Raw genomic sequence first — 7,866 nt, 5'->3', positions numbered from 1 at the left:
TTCCCCTAGGATTCTTTGTTTCTGTTTTTCTCTGCTTAGTGTCAACTTAGTGAGAAGACCCAGGATGGCAGTGAAGCATATGAAGTCAGACAATTAAGTTCAGACAATTAAGTTTGCGAGCTCATCCTAGAAAAAGTGCTACATACCTTATTGCTGAATATCACTATGGTCACCTTCGGAGTACTCCCCTTGGGAAGCTATGCACCAATGCCAGTGCCTAGTCCACCCTTCAAAGAAATTTTGGAACTCTTTTACTGGAATGGCCATCAGAGCTGTCATCATATTACCCTTGATATCCTGAATGTCATCAAAATGCCTTTCTTTCAATATTTCCTTTACTTCAGGTAAAGGAAGAAGCAATGAGGGCCAGATCAGGTGAGTAGAGAGGGTGTTCCAACACAGTTATTTGTTTACTGTCCTAAAACTCCCTCACAGACAGTGCTGTGTGATCTGGTGCATTGTCGTGATGCAAGAGCCATGAATTGTTGGCAAAAAGTTCAGATTGTCTAACTTTTTCATTCACCCTTTTCAGCACTTTCAAACAGTAAACCTGGTTAACTGTTTGTCCAGTTGGTACAAATTTATAATGAATAATCCCTCTGATATCAAAAAAGATAAGCAACATTGGTGCAACAAGTTTGAGAACTTAATTGTCAGACCTCGTGTTATAACAATTTTCAACAATGTGAAAAACTGCAATATGAAAAAAGAAATTAAAGTATAGATGGTCCTTTTCTTTAAAAATGGTTTTACTGTAGACCCAACCATCCTACCCCTTTCTATTATGAAAATGCTTGTAGATTTTCAAAATCTGGATTCAGAAACAGAGAATGGAAAGAATTTACAGCTCCATGACAACAGAAGCCACAGTACTGGTCACTGTGGTATCACCAGGAGCAGTGCTCGGCACACCGTAGGCCTACATCATTTGCTGAGTGAATAAAAGAAACTTAACTAACCACATAAGAAAATTTAAGGGTGCCTATTTTGTGCCAGGAACAGTGGTACTAAAAACACTAGTAATAATGAGTCCGTACTGTCCAAGTTTCATAGTCAGAAGAGAAAACAGATGGACCTACCAGGCTCAATAACTCTGCTGTGCGGTTTATGTGCTGTAGTGGACAAAGTGCTCAGGCAATAAATAAATAAAAGGAAATAATTCTGCCTTGGAGAATTAGAGGAGATAAGTGAGCAGACCCTGAAGAAGAAAAAGGATCTCATCATTTATAACAAATTTTTATTGACTGCCTACTGAGCTATGACCTGGGAAAATAACAGAAAACAAGACATGAGTTCCCTGTTGTTTTACAGCTTCACATTCTAATGAAGACAAAAAAGTACAAATAAATAATATAAGCCCAGGCAGTTTTAAACACTTTGGAGAACTCAGAGTAGGGTAATGGACGAGAGAGTGCCTACTGGTGGATGCTATTTTTAGGGTAGTCAGGAAAGACTTCTCTGAGAAGGCAATATTTGAGAAGAGAACAATGTAAAGAAGTAGCCAGTCATGGCAGAATATCTGGGGGATGGGGTAGATAAGGAGCATTCCAGGCAGAGAAAAAGGAAAGTGTAAAGGCCATGAGGCAAGAACAAGCTCCCAGTGGAGAAACTGCAATCTGGAAAGAAGTACAAAGGTGAAAGGGAGGGGTGTGGTAGTAGGCATGCGATCGGAAAGCAAATGGACTGGAGGGACAGGAATCACAGGGCTTTGTAGGCCATTCTGAAGTAAATTGCAGAAGGGAGACCTCAGGGGAAGGAAAGACGACATTCCAATGAAAGAAAACGTCATGTGACAAAGTATACAGATAAGCAAAAGTATATAGCTTGATGAGTGTGAGGTATTATCAAATACAAGAAATGTGACTGGAAATATCCTTCTGAAGAATGTGTCTTTATCCTGTTTTTAAAAGCTTTGAGAGGGAGAGAGAGACAGAGTGAGGAAGACATGAGGAAGCATGGAATGTAAAAAAAAAACAACAAGAAATTTTACACATTACAGTGGCAAAATCTATAGCCCTTTGTGACTGATGATGTGTAGGAGCAGGAATAATGTGATGTTTATGTCATTCTGATATAGTCAGTAAGAGATTCTCCGACCCAGAATTTGAGGTAGGACCACTGACCTGCAGGACCACTGACGTATAGATGTCTAAGGATAGTTGTAAATTCAATTTGGAAACAATGCAAGGCTGAGGATACAGCTTTGTAGATCAACAGCACATAGGCAAGACTAAAACCATGGAAGTAAATGAAAAGAAGAGCATATGGCAAGAAGAGAAGTGGGCCAAGACGAATTTTGGCTAACTACATTTAAGGGTAAGAAACAAGAATTATGAAGGAGATGAGAAATAGTGGTCTGAGAGTGAGGCTAAGAACCCAGATATACTGTAGTAACAGAGTTAGGAAGAAGAGGGCCATCAAACAGGACAAGGGGAAGAAAGGAGACCAAGAAGAGGCCACTAAATATAGCAAATCAACCAGCTATGAATTACTTTGACAAAGTAATTTTTAGTAAAATAGTGCTAGAAAGAACTAGATTACAATAGGTGGAAAGGCTAAGTGATCTTTGTATCACAGGTCATTTTAACTTAAATATCTTTTGATACCCTCTAAACCAGTGCTATCATAGGTATAACTATCTATATATTAAACCAGTGCTATCTATACTCATATAGAAAGGAAATAGGATCGACATAATTTAAAATTTTCTAGTAGCCATATTGAAAAAAGTAAAATTTAATAGGTGAAATTAATTTTAATGTATTTAACTCAGTAGATCTAAAATATTATCCTTTCTACTTACAATTAATATGCAAAAGTATTAATATAATTAACTTTTTTCATACTAAATCTTTGAAACCTAGTGTGAATTTCATTCCTGGAGCAAATCTCAGTTCAGATAAACCACATTTCAACTGCTCAAACACCGTATGTGGCTAGTGGTACTGGATTGAATAGTGTGGCTATCAACTCTTTAAGACAAAAAAAAGAAAAAAAGACCCAAATAATATCCCAGAAAATGATCAGGGAATTCTTAGTATCTCTTACACAATGTCCAAATTTATTACCATTATGCAATTATGAAATATTTTTTCATTTGGAAAACACATTCATAAAAATAACTAAGACTTTTCTGTCTATAGTGAAAACAGTAATACTGTGGATAGTGTAACGTATGATTTTGTACAAAAACCTATTTTTTAAACAGAAAGTTTGGGTTACAATAAAAACTTAAAACCGAACAAAAAGTGAAAACAACAAATTGCTGTCAAGGCAGACATTTGGACTGCAGAGTCATGTTAGTTTGTTACAAATCCCCTAACCGGATAAAGCACACCTTGCCACCTCCCTCAGCCAAAAAAAAAGGATTAAGAATGTTCTGTGTTAGAATCAACTTCTCTTTTAAATGATAAATTAACTACAGATATTGGCAACATAAACTTCATTACAAAGCCACATTCTCATTGTTAATTACCTTTTAGCTATTTCTTCTGAAAACAAAAACAAAAAACCTAGGCAACACCATTATTATGAGTCTCCAGACTTCTCAAGGCAATTTGAGTTTTATTACATTAATAAAATACTACAGTACAATAAAATGTTATTATTCAGGAAAATTAGATGAGAGGAGTTTGGCTCTGTGATATATATTTTTCACTGAACATGTTTTGCCCTTCCTAATACATTCAAAATGCCAAGAGAAATATTGCTAAGGGGACATATTTGCCAGACCTTTTTAAGGTTCATTTGTGATTAATAAAACATGCATACTGACTTCCAGTAAAGATGGTAGAGTAGGCAAATACTGTGCTCACCTCCTTCTACAACCATATCAAAAATACAACTAAACTACAGAACAACCATCATTGAGAACTACCTGAAATCTAGCTGAACAGAAATCCTATATCTAAGAATACAGAGGCTGACAAAAAATGTATACACATTTTAAGAAAGAAAAACTGTATTAAAATTGTAATACTCAATATATACTGATAACAAAATATGAATCCAAATCATGTTTGACTTCTGCAATTACAAGAGGTGCTCAAAGTGGTTATAATCAGCATCCAGGCACTTCTGATTATGGTGAACTACTGCTTGAGCAACGCTGATCAAAGTGTCCACTTGTACACATTTTCTGGCATCTCTGTTATACAGAAGAAGCCATGTTGAGAATGGTAGGAGGGACGGAGATGCTGAATGAGCTGGTCCCACACCCATGTGTGGATATTAAAAATAGGAAGGGATATCTGGCTGTAGAGATACCTGCTGAAGAGCAAGGGGTCCCAGCCCCAGACCAGGTTCTCAAGCCTGGGGTTCCAGTGCCAGAAAGAAGAGTCCCCATAACTTCTCACTGTTGAAACCAGTTGGGATTGTGACTGAAGGGCTTGTGGCTAAGTGAAACGAAAGCTGCTAAAGTCCCAGTTGTTCCTCTTGAAAGGACCTCACATGGACTTACTCGCTGATGGACTTACTCACTCTGAGATCCAGCGCTAGGGCAGCAGCTTGAAAAGTGTCAGGGACATATGGAGAGGAACTGAATTGTCTGGCTTTAGGATGAGGGCTGGAGAGGCAGCATTCTCCCAGACAGAAGTGCTGGCAGAAACCATTATTCCTTGGTTGAGCCCTCTTCCACTCAGCCTACAGGCACAGGCTGAGGCCAAGTCTGAGTCTCCATCAATCTGGTTAACACCATTTGCCCTACCCTGGTGATTCCCTGAGACCCCACTCCATCCAACTTGTAGGCCCACCCTTCCAGTGACGTTTCCATACAAACGGCCTGTCATGGTTGGTACTGCAGACTTTCCTAAAATCTCTCAAAGATTCACAAAACACAAATAAGCATTGACTGGTCTTGGCATGCCATGTACCTCTTGCTAAGTGGCCACAAGCCTGGTATGTTGGCAGTCAGCCTCGGTTCATAGCTTAGCCCTTATCAGGCAACACCAAGCCCAGAATAAGCAATAACCACCTGCAGATCACACGCTAGCTCATACCAAGTGGCTCTGGGCAGGGCACAGCCAGTGGTTGCCCTTGGCATGCAACATGGCCCATCCCAAGAGGCCCCAAAACCAACACACCCAACGGCCAGCTTCAGAACACACCAGACACCACTCAACCACCTCCACAAATGACACACGCAAAGGGTAGATTTGGCAGGCAAGAGAACCCTGCTAAAGTGAATCCTGCCCTGTAGGCTCAGACCCTGCACAACAGCCCCTTCACTGTAGTCATGAGCAGTCTTGAGAGCCAAGCAGCCTGAGGGTCATTCCTTCCCACTGACATACCAACAGCAACTTACAACAGGAGTGCACACACAACCCACACAAGGGCACACCCAAAACACCGGGCTCAGGTGACCAGGGAAACAGTGCCATTGGGCTCCACAGGACACCTACTACATAAGGCCACTCTGCCAAGATTGGGAGATATAGCAGATCTACCTAATACATAGAAACAAACACAGGGAGGCAGCCAAAATAAGGAGACAAAGAAACATGTCCCAAATTAAAGAACAGAACAAAACTCCACGAAAAGAACTAAACAAAATGGAGACAAGCAATCTACAGATACAGAGTTCAAAAACGCAGGTTACAAGGACGTTCAATGAACTTAGGGGAAGAGGAAATGAACTCAGTGAGAACTTTAACAAAGAGATAGAAAACATTAAAATGGAGATAGAAAACACAGAAAGAAACAGTTAGAAATGAAGAGTATGATAACTGAAACGAAGAATACATTAGAGGAAATGCACAGCATGTTAGATGAAGAAGAGGACTGAATCAATGATTTGGAAGACAAGGTTGCAGAAAACAAACAGCTAAAAGAAGAAAGAACCTCAAAAAATGAGAATAGTTTAAGGGGCCTCTGGGACAACATCAAGTGTACCAATATTAGCGTCATGGGGGTACCAGGAGGAGAAGAGAGAGAGCAAGGAATCAAAAACCTATTTCAAGAAATAATGACTGAAAGCTTTTCTAATGATGAAAGAAATAGACATACAAGCCCAGAAAACGCAGAGAGTCCCAGACAAAATGAACCCAAAGAGGCACACAACAAGACACATCATAATTAAAATGTCAAAGGTTAAACATAAAGAGAGAATCTTAAAAGCAGCAAGAGAAAAGCACTTAGTTACCTATAATGGAGTTCCTATAAGACCTGATTTCTCAACAGAAACTTTGCAGGCCAGAAAAGATTGGCAGGAAATATTCAAAGTGATGGAAAGCAAGGACCTATAATCAATATAACTCTATGCAGTAAGGCTATCACTGAGAATTGAAGGACAGATAAAGAGCTTGCCAGACAAGAAAAACCTAAAGGAGTTCATCACCAACAAACCAGCATTACAGGAAATGTTTAAAGGACTTCTTTAAGAAGAAGAAGGAATAAAATAGATCAAATATATGAATAACAAAATGGCAATAACTATATACCTATCAATAATTAGCCTAAATATAAATGGATTAAATGATCCAATCGAAAGACAAGGGTGGCTGAATGGATAAGAAATACAAGACCCTTACATATGCTGCTGACCAGAGACCCACTTCAGATTGAAAGACACACACAGACTGAAAGTAAAGGAATGGAAAAAGATATTTCATGCAAATAGAATTTAAAAAAAAGCTGGGGCAGCTTTTTTTTTTTTAAATATATTGGGGTGACAATTGTTAGTAAAATTACATAGATTTCAGGTGTACAATTCTGTATTACATCATCTATAAATCCCATTGTGTGTTCACCACCCAGAGTCAGTTCTCCTTCCATCACCATATATGCGACCCCCCATACCCCCATCTCCCACCCCCACCCCCTTTAACCTCTGTTAACCACTAAACTATTGTCTGTGTCTACGAGTTTTTGTTTCTCATTTGTTTGTCTTGTTCTTTTGTTGTTTTTGGTTTATATACCACATTTCAGTGAAATCATATGGTTCTCTGCTTTTTCAGTCTGACTTATTTTGCTTAGCATCATACTCTCAAGATCCATCCATGTTGTCACAAATATTCCTATGTCATCATTTATTACCACCGAATAGTATTCCATTGTGTATATATACCACAACTTCTTTATCCATTCATCTATTGAAGGACATTGTGGTTGTTTCCATGTCTTGGCCACTGTAAAGAAAGCTGCAATGAACATTGGAGCACACGTGTCTTTATGTATAAATGTTTTCAGATTTTTTGAGTAGATACCCAAGAGAGGGATTGCTGGGTCATATGGTAATTCTATTTGTAATTTTTTGAGGAACCTCCACACTGCCTTCCATAGCGGCTGCACCAGTCTGCATTCTCACCATCAGTGTATGAGGGTTCCTTTTTCTCCACAGCCTCTCCAACACTTGTTACTATTTGTCTTGTTGATGATAGCCATTCTGACTGGGGTGAGGTCATATCTCATTGAGGTTTTTATTTGCATTTCTCTGATGATTAGTGATGTTGAACATTTTTTCGTATATCTATTTGCCATTTTTATGTCCTCTTTGGAGAAATGTCTCTTCAGGTCCTCTGCCCCTTGTTCAATTGGGTTGTTTGTTTTGCTGTTGTTGAGTTTCATGAGTTCCTTGTATATTTTGGATATTAGCCCCTTATCGGAGGCACTGTTTGCAAAAATCTTCTCCTATTCAGTTGGTTGCCTCTTTATTTAGTCAATGGTTTCTTTCGCTGTGCAGAAGCTTTTAAGTTTCATATAGTCCCCTTCGTTTATTTTAGCTTTTATTACCATTGTCTTTGGAGTCAAATTCATAAAATGCTCTTTGAACCCAAGGTCCATAAGTTTAGACCTATGTTTTCTTCTATGAAGTTTACGGTGTCAGGTCTTATGCTTAAGTCTTTGATCCATTTTGAATTAATTTTGGTA

Source organism: Rhinolophus ferrumequinum, chromosome 20, assembly GCF_004115265.2.
Source record: "Rhinolophus ferrumequinum isolate MPI-CBG mRhiFer1 chromosome 20, mRhiFer1_v1.p, whole genome shotgun sequence".
In the NCBI taxonomy this organism is placed as follows: domain Eukaryota; kingdom Metazoa; phylum Chordata; class Mammalia; order Chiroptera; family Rhinolophidae; genus Rhinolophus; species Rhinolophus ferrumequinum.
Note: the sequence above shows the minus strand (reverse complement) of the source record.